At 38.8% G+C, this 17,451-nt stretch overlaps 1 protein-coding gene across 11 annotated transcripts in view; it reads right to left on the reverse strand.

Annotated features, from left to right (window-relative positions):
• The window catches only part of CACNA2D1 (calcium voltage-gated channel auxiliary subunit alpha2delta 1), a 436,670-nt gene that overhangs the window by 95,427 nt on the left and 323,792 nt on the right, over positions 1-17,451 (reverse strand). The gene's annotated exons all lie outside the window — the stretch shown is intronic.

Raw genomic sequence — 17,451 nt, forward strand, 5'->3', positions numbered from 1 at the left:
GAGGCAAAATTGAAGTAACTACAATTCATACTTTAATGAATAAAATACTCTCTACGTACCTATATGAAATATGCCAGTTGGGTATTTATCAGACCAGCATTTTCTACCAATTATTGCAATGAAGACAAATATATGTCACAAAAATACCATTGTGGTAGAAAGAAAATAAATGGAATTTGTGTGCAAGTTCGAGGGCTTAGTAAGTCACTTAGAAAACAACCAATGACATTTGGAGGCAAATCATTCAGTTGTTAAAACCTAAAGCCACTCTATACAGTATGGCACCACCAGGGACAACTTCTAAACTATATAAAAAACATATTCACTATCTAAGCTAAAATAAGGGGCTTGCAGCAAAACACTTGGAAATCATGGGAAACAGGATAACCTTAGCTTTTTTTTTTGAAGTATCATTTAGTATTACTGTAATTAAATTTGTCTTGTAATTATATAGCAAGGTATAGAATCTAGATATATTTTAAACTAGATTATTTCTCACTATCCAATTTATTTATATCCTTTTGGAGTCTCCCAGAACAATCCTCAGGTTAGAGGAAATGACCTATTCACAGGTTTGGGCTAGAATACCCAAGCCTGTTACTGGGGCACTAAGAGTGTTAGAGAACTTCATCCAGTTGACCTCAAACCACCAGTATAATTTTGGCCATATAAGGGGCAACTCAATAACATGAAAGATAAGAAAATAATTCAATTTAACTTAAAACTCTGAACAAAAGGGTTTGAGTTTAATGCTGCTTGAACGTTGTCATTCCGGAGAGGGTCAGAAAGAGAAATACTAATCAGATGATTTTACAAGGACCTTGTCTTTATCCTTCGATTCAGAGAAGGATCAACTTGAAAAGCAATGGAAAATTATACAGAACTGCAGCAAAATACCGAAATGCTTGAGACCTTTCCCCTCCCTTGGGTACTTCCATTGAGCCGTGGGCTCCTCCAGACACACGAACCTCTCCAATTCATAGTGCCCCAAGAGTTAAACTGATGGACAAGAGAAGGGGTTGTCATTCTGAAATCCTCTTATGATTCCAGAACAGTTACTTCTGCATTGCTAAAAGCCTCCTCTTATCCAGCATCTCAGCCTGCAAATCCTTTTTTAAAATTATCAAACCTCCTTCCCCAACACCAGGATATTAGAGGATTCAAGGGAAGTGAAACAGAGATGTTCAATTATTTCTTATGTGTTCCCGCTCTAAGCACTCTGTGGATATAATGGCAGATCAAAAAATGAATAACCCTACAGGCAAAGGTTTTCATTAAGAGGTCAGTATAACACAAAAGAAAGGGGAGCTGGGGTGTAACCCCTCATGGAAAAAGTCTGCAAAATGAAGAAATAAAGGATCAGTGTTAAGAAGTGGGGTATACAGGGACTGAAAAACTTCAGACAGTTAAGTAGCAAGATCGCTATCAAGCAGCCTGGGGGGGGAAAAAAAAATCAGGTGAGTTTTTCTCTAAAAACAGAAAAAAAGGTATAATCTTTTTTTTTAAAAAAAAAAAAAACAACAACAAACAACTGCCTTTGGTTCAATAAATTACCTGCTGAACAGGTACAAACTGGCTTTTCTATTGGGAATTTTTTTTATAAATCTGCCTTTTGTGGATACCTGCCAACTTCTCCCCAGTTGACAAGTATAGCAAGTAACACATAGCATATAACTCCCAGGGATATCCGCACTTTGGCATCACAACATTGTCAAACATTACTGAGTGTCTTGGACTTCTTGTGAAATAGCTCAGAACTGGTTTCATTTTATCGGTGAGAAAAGTGAAGCAACAGGGAAGAAAACAAGTAAATCTGAGGCAAAGAAATGACCAGGTTTTTTTCCTCTTTCCTTTGTGCAACCAACTCCCAGACCTCAGATTTGCCCTTTAACTTAGTATTAGTTATTTTGCTATATGCCATTTAAAACACAAAGTCAAATAGGGCACAAATTCTTAAAGCATGAATTCTCATAAACAGCTTATTACTCAACCTTATTCAAAATGCACACACCGCTAATGCGGTTCATTCTGAAGGCTACAGCACTGGAAGAGAAAGATCTGATTTCACAGGCAATGTATAAATTGATGAATGTTTCAAATTCTCTTCTGTCTATCCGTCTATCCCTCTCTATATATCTAAACATATCTCTATATCCTGAGAGGTATAAGGGATATAAATCCAAAATCCAATGTCAGTAATTCTTTTGGAAAGTGTAGAAGGTTATTTAAATACAAATAAAACATTTCAATTGATTCCGCTTCTTTTATGAAAGGAAACCCAAAGCAACCCCTTCATTGCACTGTCTTAGCATTCACATTATGTGTAATGCTAACAAAACAAGCTGGCACCAGAAACAGCAGCATAAGAAGAAATGGTATGAACAATTAAAGAGTAATATCTCGAGGCATTGATTTATCTTGATCAGAAAATGCTCATTACTGTTTCTGACAGTCAATGACTTTTTTTCTGCTGTATATGATGTCTTCATACATATGTGTGTATATATATTTATGAGAAATGTTTATGTATAGGTATGTGCTTCGTTGTTTTTATGACATGATCAAGAAAGCAAGCGACAATCAACATTTATCAGATGCTATGTGAACAAAGCAGTAATCCACTGAGGAAAGCCACAGTTCTCAAAAACGATAGCAATAACTTTATGTAAATCCTCAGGAAAAGAAATTGGAGAAAGCAGCACTAGCTCTGCGATTCAAATTGAAAAGCACAAAAGTTTTTGTAAATCATCTCATTACTGGAAAATGCAACAACATAAACAAACCAAAACCAATAAATCAATGAAACTTTAAAAAACTTTTTCCAGTTTTAGTCACTAGGTGGCACTAAAACAAAAAAAGTTGAACTGGTCTTACAAACGTTACCTTGAAATGGGAAATTTTACACTTTGGTGTAGGTTGTTGGTGCTTTCTGTGACTGGAATCCATTTTTCATTTCAACTAAAACAATAACATATTCTTGTATGCCAAATGAGGGAAGAAACAGGAATACTAAAATCAAAACTTCCTTCTCAAAAAAAAAAAAAAAAATTCCCACATTGAACACAAGAGGTCCCAGCTCCAAAAGGATGAAAATCTATTTTTCTATACAAAGGATCCACATTACCAAACCAGGCATCTTAATTTCCAGCAGCTTTACCAGCTGTGTTTACAATACTCATAGTGGAAAAGCTGTTAAACAATTTCTTGTCTAAATGTCTTTATCTCCAAAATCTGTAAAGTGATAACATTCTTACTGAATATTATTTAACACCAAATCTATGTAAAAGCTCAGACTTTCCCAACCATCCTTACTTGCTGCCTCCCTATTCTTTACACATCCTGGTTAGTTTACTAACATCTACTGATTCAACTTAGCATGTTTCTTTTACCATAATTTCCTGAAATTATACTTCTAAGCAACAAATAAAAATCAAGCAAAAAACTAAAACAATTTTAAAAACCACCCTTCCCAAACTTCCGACATTAAGTGAGCCCCTGCCTTAATCTGTATGTAAATTGTATATCTTTAAACATTCATAAAGGTTTATCTTTTATATAAAATCATATAAACTTGAACAAAGCAGTAATTCATAAACTTGCTACAGAGACAAAACTTAACTATTTAAAATACCATGATCAGGATAGCTGAATAAAACAGAAACATCATTCTGGGAATTGTGAAAATTGAGAAAAATATAGTCAGCTTGCTGAAGACCTAATCAGATCCTACTGCTGCTGACTTTCAATCTGCTGAGGTTTGTTGCTATGCTACTTCTACCTCATGGCTAAATCAGCTTGGTGACCCAGTTGTATCTATACGTATTAAATGAGCAATAGTGAAATAGATCTGATTTCATCAGGCTTTTCTCTTGTAGCTAAATCCAGCCTTGCTGGTTTTCTTTTCCTTTTTTTCCTGCTGCTTTAGGCTTGGTAATAGGATTTTAAGGTTAATCCCAAGAACAACTGAATCTTGAATAAGGCCTGTTAGAATCTATATTTCAGGAGTGAGAAGATATTATAAATATTTATCAGAACCCATTTAGAGAATAGTAAGAAAGCAATTTGCAAAGTTCTATTCCCATGTAGATCTCAGTACACAGAAAATTTGAGGCAGTTCAAGCAATAAAGGCTTTGTAATTTGACATGCCAAAAAGTATGTGGTGTCAAACTTTAGGATTCATATCTTGCTATAGAATAATTGTTTTCTCCTATCCTATGATTTGCACACATAGTCTTCAGGTATACAGTACAACCCTACATATACATTGCAGAGAAATTCTAAAAAAACTTACTCTAGTACAAGAAGGAGCACACCTGCATTTCTTAAATTGTATTGGATGAAACAAAATTAGGATTATATACCAGTTTACACTATTGGCGATTCCTGAAATTTAAAGTGTATCACATTTCATTGTGAAATGTATATACAGTGTATTATAGACCAGAGGTAGCAGCTTTCAATGACAACAAAACTTTAAGATCATGAAATACCTGCTGAAAAAATTATTGTAGCATAATACGAGACAAGTGTTTGGAAAAAGACCAAATACTAGGACAAAATCTGCTCTTAGTGAGCTTTGTTAATCTTTCTAACCAATATAATTACCTGCACATAAATCAATGCAAAGATCCCACTGAGTACAAAAGGTTTAATGTTCAGACTATGAAGTATGATGCTGTGCTGTGAATCTGAGTTACAACAAAGGATGTCAGTGTAGGCTGAAAGATGAATTAGCTTAGCAAGATGAGCTCATTTGTGGTCATTCCATGATGCTATGGCAAAGTTAGCATGTATTATTTACTTACAATCCTATGTTTCTGACTGCTATTGAAACTTCAGTGCCTCCCAGAGAAAGCTGGCTGATCTAGCTACTGCGCTATGGTAGCGCTGCAGTCCTGCAGCCTGCACTGTGTGGCACTGCTACCCAGAGGCACTCTAGAGAAGGGCTCTAACAAGAAGACACTCTCTAGAAAATTATTTTATTGTCAGTCTGACTGAGGAAATATTCATGCAGTCAAATTCAAATTGTTTAGAACACAACACAGCATTGGCCAAAAAGATGAATCATAGAATCACAGAATATCTCAAGTTGGAAGGGATCCATAAGGATCAAGTCCAACTCCCTGCTCCTTGCAGAACTACCTAAAACTAAACCATGTGACTAAGAGCGTCAAGCAGACATTCCTTGAACTCTGACAGTTTTGGTGCTGTGACTACTTCCCTGGGGAGCCTGTTCCAGTGACCATCTACCCTCTTGGTGAAGAACCTTTTCCTAATATCCAAACTGAACTTCCCTGGCACAGTTTCATTCCATTTCCTTGTGTCCTATCACTGGCCCACAGAGATAAATATTTGAGTGCTTAACCGTTATCTATAAATTCACTGGATATATGGGGTTGCTACTCAGGGCATCAAAAGCAAGATGAACGTTTAGTCAGTGCAGCAAATTACAAGTAGACATACATGTCAGCATCAGGCCACATAACTGGGGTGTGGCAGGGGGCTGCAATGTCATCTCCATATTCCCACAGCTTGACTTAAATGTGCCTGTCACCCTTGCAGGGCAGAGCCATGTGCCTGGCTGCACACGGTGCCTGGGGCTCGCGAGCAGTAAGGAGGCTGCAGCGGGACACTGCTGATGTGTGAGACGCTGCTGCTAAGGCAGGGAAGCATGAGACAGGGGAAATTGTCTTGAAATAAGACTTGAGAAGTTGATGAGTATTTCATTCATGATTTGTCTTAAGTTAACAGTTCCTTTAGACTCACACTAAACCAACACCTTGCCACATATGGCTTAAAATGTTCACCTACCAAATAGATAAGTTTTATAGAAAATACATTTAAAAAAACCCGACCCTAGAACAAATTGCCCCCATCCTATCCCAAATTTATGGACAGACTGCATTTTTTTCTTTTTTCATTAAGATGGTGAGTCATCTTTCCCCAGAAGAATCATCAAAGCTGGCCCAGCCCAGCCTTTTCAGAACTGGTAAGGAATGAGTTCATTGTTCGAGACACCATTCACCCACCACAAATTTTTAATTATACTCACGATGCCCCCAGTAATTGTCTGCTAGTTGTAAAGCTGACTCAGAAATGCACTTTTGGTCCAGGATATGACATGCCATAAAAAATCACAGGATCAATGATACAGCTAATGAAGCAGGGGTCTCTTTAGTAAGACTTGTGCTGTATTAAAAATTAAGAAACTGGAAATAGCCAACAAGATTTATTAACCAGTGGAACCATGAGGTAGAGCTATAACCTCACTTTATATACTACTAAACTACTCATTTTAAATACTACTAATATACAACAAAGATAGGATTTATTCTGGAAACTGCAGAAGCTCATGCCATGTGCTGTTGGAAAGCCTGACTTCCTGACATTTGACAAGTATAAGAGGAGACAATAAAAATCTGTATTGATGCCCAAAGCAATTCCTCAAAGTGAGAATGGAGGTGACTTTTCTAGTCATGTGGAATCGTCAGCTCTACGGTACAGTAATAAATGTAGTTTCCAGCAACATCTCTGCTCCTGACATCCTTATACAGAATTTCAGCTTCCAATTTCCATGCACTCAAGTACTCTATTCCCAAGAATTAATACTTTGTGACAGATCTAAAATGAAACATATCTAGGTTTAAGATTTTCCCCATTCCTTTGCCAACTCTTTCCACTTTTTTTTCTCTCTTACATACCTTTTGAACATTTTTTTTCCACAGCAAACCAAAGTTACAGTTAATAACACACCAGTAAAAAAAATGCTGATATGTTAAAACAAACAGTAACACACAAGAAGAAAAATGAAGGTGTAAAAAGCCCCAAAAGCGTCTGTGGTTTTTATTCCCACTGACTCCCTTTTGCATTCTTAGGTGAGCAGAGGGAGTATGATTCAGCTCATCTCATTTCAGTGATCTTTTAATTGGGAGTCCAGCCCAAGAGTGTGGCCCAGGTTCTCCCTACAGCCAGTGGAGACAGACTGGCATTTCCTGACAATAATTTGCCCTCAATATAGTCAGGATGACTTATCTTCTGGAGGCGTTTTTCATTTTCCACAACTAACTAGGGCCTGTGCAATAATTATAATACAGTAACCCCCCTTTTTGACTGAGGGAGGTTGTATGGGAGACATGGGATGCAGGGGAAGAATATTTCAGGACTGGACAGAACTTACTACAGAATATGTAAGGGGAGAACCAGGGTGAGGAAAGGGATGGATTTAGGTAACTTGGGGATAAACAAGTGGAGAGAAATAGAAGCATAAAGGGGAAAATTGTTGCTCCTGTGTAAATGGCTTGCTGGTATTGCCTGGCCATGTCCTGCATCACATCAGCGCAGTCTGTTCTGCCTTCTTATTAAATTTCATTTCTATCTCTTTTCCTGGGTGAGGGACTATCTATTCTGCATGTGTACCTGTGTGTGGATGTGCGAGCCCAGCAACTCGAGTGAGACCATGAGTCTCAGGGCTGGTTGTGCTGCTCCATGGGGCAGCTAGAGAGACTGGAGTGTCTTCTGTCAGCAACTGGAGTGGGCCTGCGGGTCACAGGGACACGTGTCCATGATACCACCACCTGGAATGAGTACCAGGTGCTGGTCCTGGGGGTCTTTAGGAGTGAAGCGTGCGTGCGTGCGTGTGCATGTGCGTGTGCGTGTGCGCGTGGGGTGTGTGTGTGTGTGTGTGTGCGTGTGCGTGTGCGTGTGCGTGTGCGTGTGCGTGTGTGTGTGTCTGTTGTGTCTCTAAGGGTGAGATCACAGTTGCGGGGTTGCCAACTGGGAAAAAGGGAGACCTTGACAGCTCTGCCTGTGTATACGGGATGGTCTCTGCCAGCAACTGGAGTGGGGTTATAGCCACGGGGGCTTGTATGTCTAGGTGGGAGCAACAGGGCAGACTGCAATCTAGGGGCAGCTGCTGGGCAAATGGAGTGTCTGAGCCCAGCTGCTGGAGGGATCCACACAGTATCTATCTAATCAATCAATCAATCAATCTAATCTATCTACCTATCTATTGATACCTATCTATAGATAGATAGATATTCCCACCAGCAGCCTTCCATCCAGCTCAGCCAGCAAGGGGAGCAGGAAGAGGCTGTTGGCACTCTCTGTGTTCACTGGAGTGCTCTGCATTTTTCTGTTACCTGTGTGGCTGGCCTGATACGTATGTATCTACATGAATATATGTTATGTGGTATATACATGTGCTCCATGTGCATGTGCCCACTGAGAATGCATTTTCAGCCTCACTACTAGTTGGATATGTGGCATGGAGCTGTGGCAGCCTCACCTCTCTTGGGGTGTTGAATCTGGCATGATATGCTTTCCCTTAACAGGTAAAGTAATATATAATAATAAACAAATCCCTGAATTCAGATGGCTTGGTTATTATTTAGTAACTCTAAAAGAAAAATAACTTCATCCACTAAAGGTTTCTCAAGTTTGTTTGTAGCTATGTAAGGCTCAGTTTAAATGAGAAATCAGGAAAAAACTACTGAAACTTCTGATTTCTTCCTAAATTCTCTAGCAATTTATCAGGTATGGCTAGATGGCCTTTGAATACAAAGATGAGCAGTTTCTGTGTGGGATCTGTCTGTACTTTTAAGAAGGCTTACTAGCTTGAGCACAGTCCTGAGCTGAACATGGCAACTTGGCTTTTGTAGATTGTCCTGGTGCTAGCTGTAATTCTCAGAGAGAGACTTGACCCTGCACTAACATTGCCATGGGTTTTATGTTATATTACTTTCACATAATGGCATATTATTTGAACCCAGATAGTAAACAAAAACTGTAAACATATACCATAATTAGTGCTGTCTGGTGGGAAAGGGTATGTTGGTGCTGGCTGACCACCAACTGAACATGAGTCAGCAGTGTGCCCAGGTGGCCAAGAAGGACAAGAGCATCCTGGTTTGTAACCAAAACAGTGTGGCCAGCAGGGCCAGGGCAGTGACCGTCCTCTTGTACTGGGCACTGGTGAGGCCGCACCTCGAACATGGGGTTCAGCTTTGGGCCCCTCACTGCAACAGGGATGTAGAGGTGCTGGAGTGTGTCCAGAGAGGGGCAACACAGCTGGTGAAGGGTCTAGAGAACAAGTCTGATGAGGAGCGGCTGAGGGAACTGGGGTTGTTTAGCCTGGAGGAGACTCAGGAGAGACCTTATTGCTCTCTACAAATACCTGAAAGGAGGTTGTAGGCAAGTGGGAGTAGGTCTCCCATATGACAAGTGACAGGACAAGAGGAAACGGCCTCAAGTTGCACCAGGGGTGGTTTAGATTGGATATTAGGAAAAATTTCTTCACTGAAAGGGTGGTGAAGCGTTGGAACAGGCTGCCCAGGGAGGTGGTTGAGTCACCAATCCTGAAGATACTTAAAAAAATGCATAGATGCAGTGCTAATAGTTGGAGTTGATGATCTCAAAGGTCTTTTCCAACCTAAATGATTCTATGATTATACTATTATTACAGGACAGCAATGTAACACTTCATCTTAATTTCTTTACCATGGCCTATTTTGTATATGTTCGTTTTATAGAGGTACTTGCTGTGCTGTCTTATTGCACAGGCAATATTGTAGGGCTGGTTAAACTGAAGATAGCAAGGACATTGTAAGTACACTAGGGATAAGAAAGAGCCTAACTATTGGACACGTTTCTTGCTAGGTAGGGCTAAACTCTTAGAGTATACACAGAAAACAAATAAATACTCCGTAAATATTCCCTATTTACAAAGATAAAGGCACCACACAAGGATGATTAAGTACTTTCCAGTCCATTAATAACTAAGGTGTATGATGAACAGCTGCTTGGGTTAAACACTTAAGTCAGCAGGACAAAACAAAAAGAAAAAAACAATCAAACAACGAATCAAAATCTTTATGTATTCTTAAGGCCAAAAGGGGCAATGAGATACTCTAATCTGACCTCTTGCACATTGTCTCACCACCCACATACCACTGGTTCTTAAAATTCCCTTGGTTACTTCTGTAATAGACCTTAACAATTACATTTAGTGGTAGATGTTTGCTTAAAGTGCATCTTCCAGGAAAGCATTAAATATTGATATGAAGACAGCAATATTTTTCCTTGAAATTTGTTGAGACATATTAACTATTCATGTGCCATTCAAATTTATTGGGCTTCAACTAGTGATTCTTGCAGTGTGTTTCTCTGACAGTTTTGTGAGTCTATGGATGCAAGAGTTTTCCCGCTTCTCAACTGTGATCAAATCCATTATCAGCATATTTATTTACGGACCCCAGAACAGCCCCCCAAAAGGTCAAATACTGGAGTTTGAGAGCATGTATGAATTCCAGCTTCTCAGATGACTCACTCAGGACTCTGAGGAGATGCTTTCAAGAACCAAGCAATCAACCATAAACCACTTCTGGTCCTCAGAGAATATACCTACAATCTTTTTTTGTAAAATCTGAGCCAACACTTTTTGTGTTAAATTAATCTTATGATCCACATTTATGTAATGCTATTCAGCCAGAACAAAGGAGATATACAGTCAGAATCTCAGTTCAAATACTCACCGTTTGCCTCCCAGAAGAGAAAGTGAACCATCAAACCATATAGTATTTAGGTGAAAAGTTATCTCTAGCCATGTCACTGAAGCTGTACAAACACTTCTAGTTAATCATGTGTGATGAAGAATGCAAGAAGATTGCAAGAAGTTTGACTGCTAGTGGTGCCTCACTTTTTCTTGATACAAACTGTGTAATTTTCTTTCCTGAGGATCAGGTTCCTACTGAAGTCAATTAACCTCATGTCAAAAAAGCCACGTAATACAACATCCTCTCAACTCTAGCCCCATGTGAAATACTTTAACATAGCATCAAGTCTTTTCTCAGCTTTCTTTTTAGAGGGGAAGCAAAATTAAACTGTAATTCTGCAGACAGACAAACATTTCATGGTGTTGTTTATACTACACATTTCTTGCTTCCACTTCTACTCTCATTAATCCATTAAAAAAATTCTTTCTAACTTTTCAACAGTTGCTGGGTTTCCATAGTTCCCAGATTTTCTTCATTGTTATTTGCAAAATACTCATCTTCATTACATTTGCTAAACACATCCTCCAGACACACTTCCCATTTATTTCCATAGATACATAGCCTAGATCTACCTGCAATTATTAGCAATGCAGAAATTGAATACTAGATTTTCATCTTAACATCTCTGAGTTTTGTTTAACCCAGCATCTACAGTGCTTACTAAACACAACTGTATGAATATATATATAACAATTCACTTCGTTCCTGAATAGGGGAAGTGCAAGATAATGACCTTCCATTAAGGAATGCTAATGATTTTCCATTAAGGAATGCTCTTATGAAGCTTCTCTGTAGCTATCATTTTCTTGAAAATGAGCCATTCAATTTAAGAAAAACTGCAAGGTCATGATACAATTAGATGGACTGTTGTTAAGAGAATCATGAAGCTCAACACTCAACCCTGAACCTGCCTTGATATCACTTTTCACTGACTATGAAAAAAAAAACCCAACCAAACACCACCCACGCCCCCTGCAAAACAGTAATATATATTTGTTTACTGCCTCACATAGCTGTGAAGCTGAGGAGACTGTATACTCAACTGGAGCTACTGTGATTCGTTATCTGAAATGTTCCAGGATTAAAATACTAAGATTACGCAAACCTACAGCGGGAACTTGAGTCTCTATCTTTTTTTAATTTGTCAAATAATGAAAAAGATGGCAGGCGTCTTCATATTTTCTCCGTAATATTGTCCATCGTGGAGAATGAGAAAGTAAGGACTGAATTACATTAGCATGTCTGCTGGTAAGCCCCTTCATACAGGAGTCCTTTTCATACCCTCTTCTAGATCCACCAATAGAACGACTTCAGTGCCAGTATCTCACACTGATATCATGATTAATTTTGATTTCTTCCTCAAACAGTGATTTTATTTAGAAAAACTAACCACCACTGAAATTTTCTGGGTTAAAATAAAAAAAATATCACATACGAAAAAAATATAGCTTACTCTATTTGAGTATGCAATTTATTTTACAGTTCACTAAAACCCCACTAAATGGAAGTAATAAAGGAAACCAACTTTAAGTTATTTTTCAAAAAATTCTGGAAGTTTTTGCTGATTTAACAGAAATACATTCATACAAATCTAAAACTTCTAGCAAAGAAAGCATAAGCATGACAGGCTACCTGGCTGCAAAATCTAGACTCTGCCTCTATTCAATAGGACTTCAGCTAAGATTTCCACCCATGGCATGTTCGTTACATTTTTAAACAAGCTTAAGTTATTTCCCAGAAGGAAGGAATGTCTCCCTGTACCTAAGAGAATATAGGTGCAATCTGAACTGCAGAACACAGGAAGGAACATGGCAGCAGAAAGGGAAAGGAGCCCTTTGATAAACTGAGAAGCTCTTTACATAACTGTCTTTTTTCTCTGTATTATCATATTTAAATATTTTAATTAGGAAGGCATAAAATAGTATCAACTTGGCAGTAAGGGGGCAAATTAAACAGGTTTTCAACCACTGAGATGTGGGAATTACATCATAAACTGCTATTAAAAATCAGTGGGAAAAGGGGTGTATCATCCACAGATTGCTTTTATCCCCAACGATAATTTCATAGGCTGCGTGCATAGTGTTTTCTTTGAAATCAATTAATTCAGATATCTCCTTCCCTCTGATTTTAGTTGATATGCAGAACTGCACAAGAGCAGATGAGCTTTCAATATTCCCAGAACATGATTCTCTTATCCCTAGTATGCTCATAACATTTAATTTCCAGTTCCTAAACAGTAAACACTAGTTTGGATTTTTACAAAGGCTGTATTATTTTAAACAGTCCTACAGCTCCTGACCTTTAACATGTTTGTGTAAGATGGGTTTTTCCTTTGCATGGTTCTCCGCACCTCTACAGATTTGAAGTTGAAACGCATTTCCCCTGCAAACTGCAGCCTACCCACAATCATAAACAAATTATACTCTCTGTGTCAACATTTGAAACCAAGTCACTAAATCATAACGTGCTGGGATGGAATTGCTGCCTCTATCATCTACCACTTACTGCTATCAAAGCATATAACCAGATTAGTGGGAAAACAGCTGTATTACTCATACATTTAAACTCTTTCAAACAGCAGTTTTTCTTTCTTCAACAAAGCACAGCACTTCAGATAAGAAAAATGCAAATCCCAGAGGAAATCATGACATATTAACCCCTGGCAATCTTTACATGACTTAATACTTCATTCAACCTTTTTTCACTGGAAATAAATGTAACTATATTAAATCAGTAGAACTAATGTATTTTAACACACCTACTGTTCAGCTTTTTGTTCCCTAGGATTTCTCCATATACCAGGCACGGTTCATTAAATCATCCTGTCACTTTCTAGAAGTGATTTGCATGAGTTTAAATCCACGTCTTTCAGTTATAGGCATGAATCATCACACACATGGGTTTTGTGGGACAACATCTTGGCAGAGGTTAGCAGTAAAACAGCTCTCTAGTTAACTCAAAACCTCATTACAAAACACTCTATGGTTATTAAGGCTAACAAGCCATAAAACAACTGTTGCTTTCTTGGCTAAAAGACCTAGGAGGAAAAGAAAAATTGTAGACAAATTCTAGTTATTGCTAGTGTTCATATATCTATCGCTAATATTGTATTAACTGATTTTTTTTACCTAGCTTTTTGGAATTTTAATTAGTCAATAATACCAGAATGCTTAAAGGGAAAATGTCCTTAAGCAGTAACATGAAATGTATTGAATAATAAATAAACTGAATAAGAAAAATATAGAAATTGAAAAAGAAATAAAAATTATTTCACCTAGAACAAAATGTTTAAGATGATACCTTGGGGTTTGGATTTATTAGGAAAGCACTGGAGTTTGATTTGATTTAGACATGCCTTTATCATTATGGGTTGTGAAGAATAATGATATAGGTAATGATAAGAATCATAGAATCATTTAGGTTGGAAAAGATCTTTAATATCATCAAGACCAACCTTTAAACCAGGACCATCAAGTCTACCACTAAACCATGTCTTTAAGTACCACATCTACATGTCTTTTCAATACTTCCAGGGATGGTGACTCAACCACCTCCCTGGGCAGCCTGTTCCAACACTTGGCAACCCTTTTGGTGAAGAAATTTTTCCTAATATCCAATCTAAACCTCCCCTTGTGCAACTTCAGGCCATTTCCTCTTGTCCTGTCACTTGTTACTTGGGAGAAGAGACCAACACCCACCTCACTACAAACTCCTTTCAGATAGTTGTAGAGAATGGTAAGCCCCCCCCCCCGAGCCTCCTTTTCTCCAGGCTAAACAACTGGTTTCCTCAGCCGCTCCCCATCAGACTTGTGCCCCAGACCCTTCACCAGCTGCGTTGCCCCTCTCTGGACACGCTCCAGCCCCTCAACGTCCCTCCTGAAGTGAGGGGCCCAAAGCTGAACCCCGTGTTCGAGGTGCGGCCTCACCAGTGCCCAGTGCGGGGGGACGGTCACCGCCCTGGCCCTGCTGGCCACACTGTTTTGGATACAAGCCAGGATGCTCTTGGTCTTTGGGCACACTGCTGGCTCCTGCCCAGGGCTGTCACCCAGCCCCCCCAGGCCCTTCCCCCCAGGCAGTTCCCAGCCCCCTGCCCCAGCCCGTCGCGCTGCGCGGGGCTGGTGTGACCCAGGGGCAGGACCCGGCACTGAGCCCTGTTGAACCTCCTACAAGTGGCCTCGGCCCATCGGCCCGGCCTGCCCAGCCCCCTCTGCAGAGTCCCCTGCCCTCCCGCAGGTCAGCACTGCCCCCAGCTTGGTGTCATCTGCAAACCGACTGAGGGTGCACTCGGTCCCCCCATACAGATCCCTGGTAAAGATATATAATCAGAACAGAACTGGCCGCTGTTCCCATACTGAGCCCTGGGGAACACCACTTGTGACCGGAGTATCTTTTGTGTAACACCATATCTCTAGACAGTCCTCAGATCATTTAGAAAAAAAGGAAAAATGAGATTATTTTAAAATTAGACAAGAATTAAAGAATCATCTGCCTTTTAACACAGTACAAAAACCTAAAAAAACATGAAGGTTTTCAGCAAAGGTATACAAGGAAGAATAAGTGGGAAAAGAGTAAACAGTAAAATGAAGAACTTAAAATTGCATACATGGCTTTCATTTAGGAGGTCTGAGATCTCATCTTTATTCAAATTTTCAAAGATCAAAACAAATGATCATTCTAATGCAATATGTTTTACTTGAAGTGTCAGGATACTCAGATAAAAAAGAAGAAACATACATGAAAAGAGTACAGCAATTAATACCACCTTTGTAGTGGATGAATACTGTATAAAAACTAGTCCTGTGTATATGCTTTTGTGAATAATCTTAAGAACACATAATACTGAGTGTGATAATATATCATCATCTTCAGCAATGTGACCTCTGGTGCTTAACTTTGAGGCTTTGGTTGGACTGTGGAAAAACTGAGAAAGAAAAAAAAATAAAAAAGGAAAACTGAAAAAAAAAGGGAAAAATCCTAAAAAACCCACCATAATTCTGTGCTCACTGTTCTTGCTTTAAGAATGCCTTGTAGTAGTACTACAATCATTTGTTTCCCATCTATAGCTTATGATTCCCTTTCTGTTAAGAGAAATAAAATGTCAGAACACGACGACTCACAATTCCAATATGCAAGTCATACAAATATATGAAAACATAGGTTACACAAAAGTAATTTAAATACTGAAAGGAACTTACATCGGCTTTTAAATGACAAGTGCACAACACCAAATAATACTTTATAAAAGATTTAGAGACACCATGTTCTGTTATTTATATTTCTGTGAGTGTTGCCTTACTCTGAGGATGAGTGCAGCATGACCAAAAAGTCCTTTGGTTCTGCAAATAGCTGATGTGTGCCTCTAAAGTTAATTCAAAGAAAAAACGTCCTTACATATTGTAAGTTACAAACCACTGCTAAAATGCACTGTAGAAAATATTAAAAGATTGCTACATTTGATACAAATCCCAGCCTTGGGGACCCACTAGAATAACACTGAACCTTAGCTAATAAAATAACCTGAGCCTAAGGAAGGCTTAGCACTAAGATACACTGTTTCTGGTCAGCTGTGAGCAAATGAAGGAACGAGTCGGAAAGTTGTGAAATCAGGAGGTAGTGGGGGTCCAGATTTTCCAGCGGCAAAAACTGGCACAGCTCCAATGAACACAGTAATCAACTTCCAGCAGTTTAGGATTATAATCTTTTTTCTTTTTGTTTTAAACCAGTGAACCTTACAACGAGATTTCAGCTCTCTAACGTCATTACAGAAAAGCTTATTTCCTATAATAACAATAATAATAATAATAATAATGAACATTAGCACTTTTTTCCACTGCTATTTAGACTAAAAAAAATGGTCTAATCCACTATTAAAAAACTTTAACAAAGGAAATGCCACTGCAAATAAAAGCTTCTTTCTACTACTTGGAGAGAGGTCTAGCTAGACTGACAGCAAATGATGCAGCAATAAGCAGTGCTCAAAGAGATTTCTGATAGTGATATTTCAGCCCTGCAGGCTGGCTACAACACATCTGTAGAAGTTGAAAATGGTCTCCAAAATCATTCCAGTTCCTCACCATGCAGGCTGTCTCTTGTCATTAAGACTATGTCAATGTCCCCATCCTAAAGCCTTAGAATCAAAGCTCTACAGTTCAGCAGCTTAATAAAAAAACAAAAAAGCCTTGCCCAAGGCTAGATCATGACATCCAAGGTATCAGCCTGAAAACTGCAAGTTGCCCATACCATTTTCCCCCTCCCCAAATCTATTTTATTCTGCCTTCAGCTTTCTTGAAAACCAGGAATTTGTACTTCAGATTCCAGGGAAGTGTCAGAAAGACTAAAATACCATTAAAAAAAGCAAATCCAAACTATTTTAGAGAACTACTTTGAAACTCTATTATACAGAAACAGATTTTTTAAGTATTGCAGTCAAGTTTGAAGTGTAGTAATCATAGGTCCTACTAAAGTTTCAGATCATGTTCTTGAAGATCTCAGCTGCTGAAAAGCCAGCCCTGAAAAAGCCAGCATCACCTTCATCTGAAACTCCTTACAATCCTACCTTTCTCTTAACAATCCTCTGACCTGCACATCACATATGCTCTCCCCCTATGTATAAATATGTGCATTTTAAAGTTCCTTCATGGATTCTCCCCTCTAATATGTTACTTATTATGGGAAAAAGGTTTTTTGCTACCCATCAGGTTCCTAAGTGTAGAACTTCCCAGCAACACCCCTTTGGCAGGTCAGATATATGGCTGTATAGGTTCCATCATCATGCATCAATTAACACAAGCAACCCAAGTATCTGCTGTGTGGAAGAAGGAACTTCCCCTTATCTCCTCTGTATCATTTTATCTCATACCACAGTATAAAACCTGGGAACCACCAATTATTTCAAGATAA

The sequence above is a fragment of the Falco biarmicus genome, chromosome 5, assembly GCF_023638135.1.
Source record: "Falco biarmicus isolate bFalBia1 chromosome 5, bFalBia1.pri, whole genome shotgun sequence".
NCBI lineage: Eukaryota > Metazoa > Chordata > Aves > Falconiformes > Falconidae > Falco > Falco biarmicus.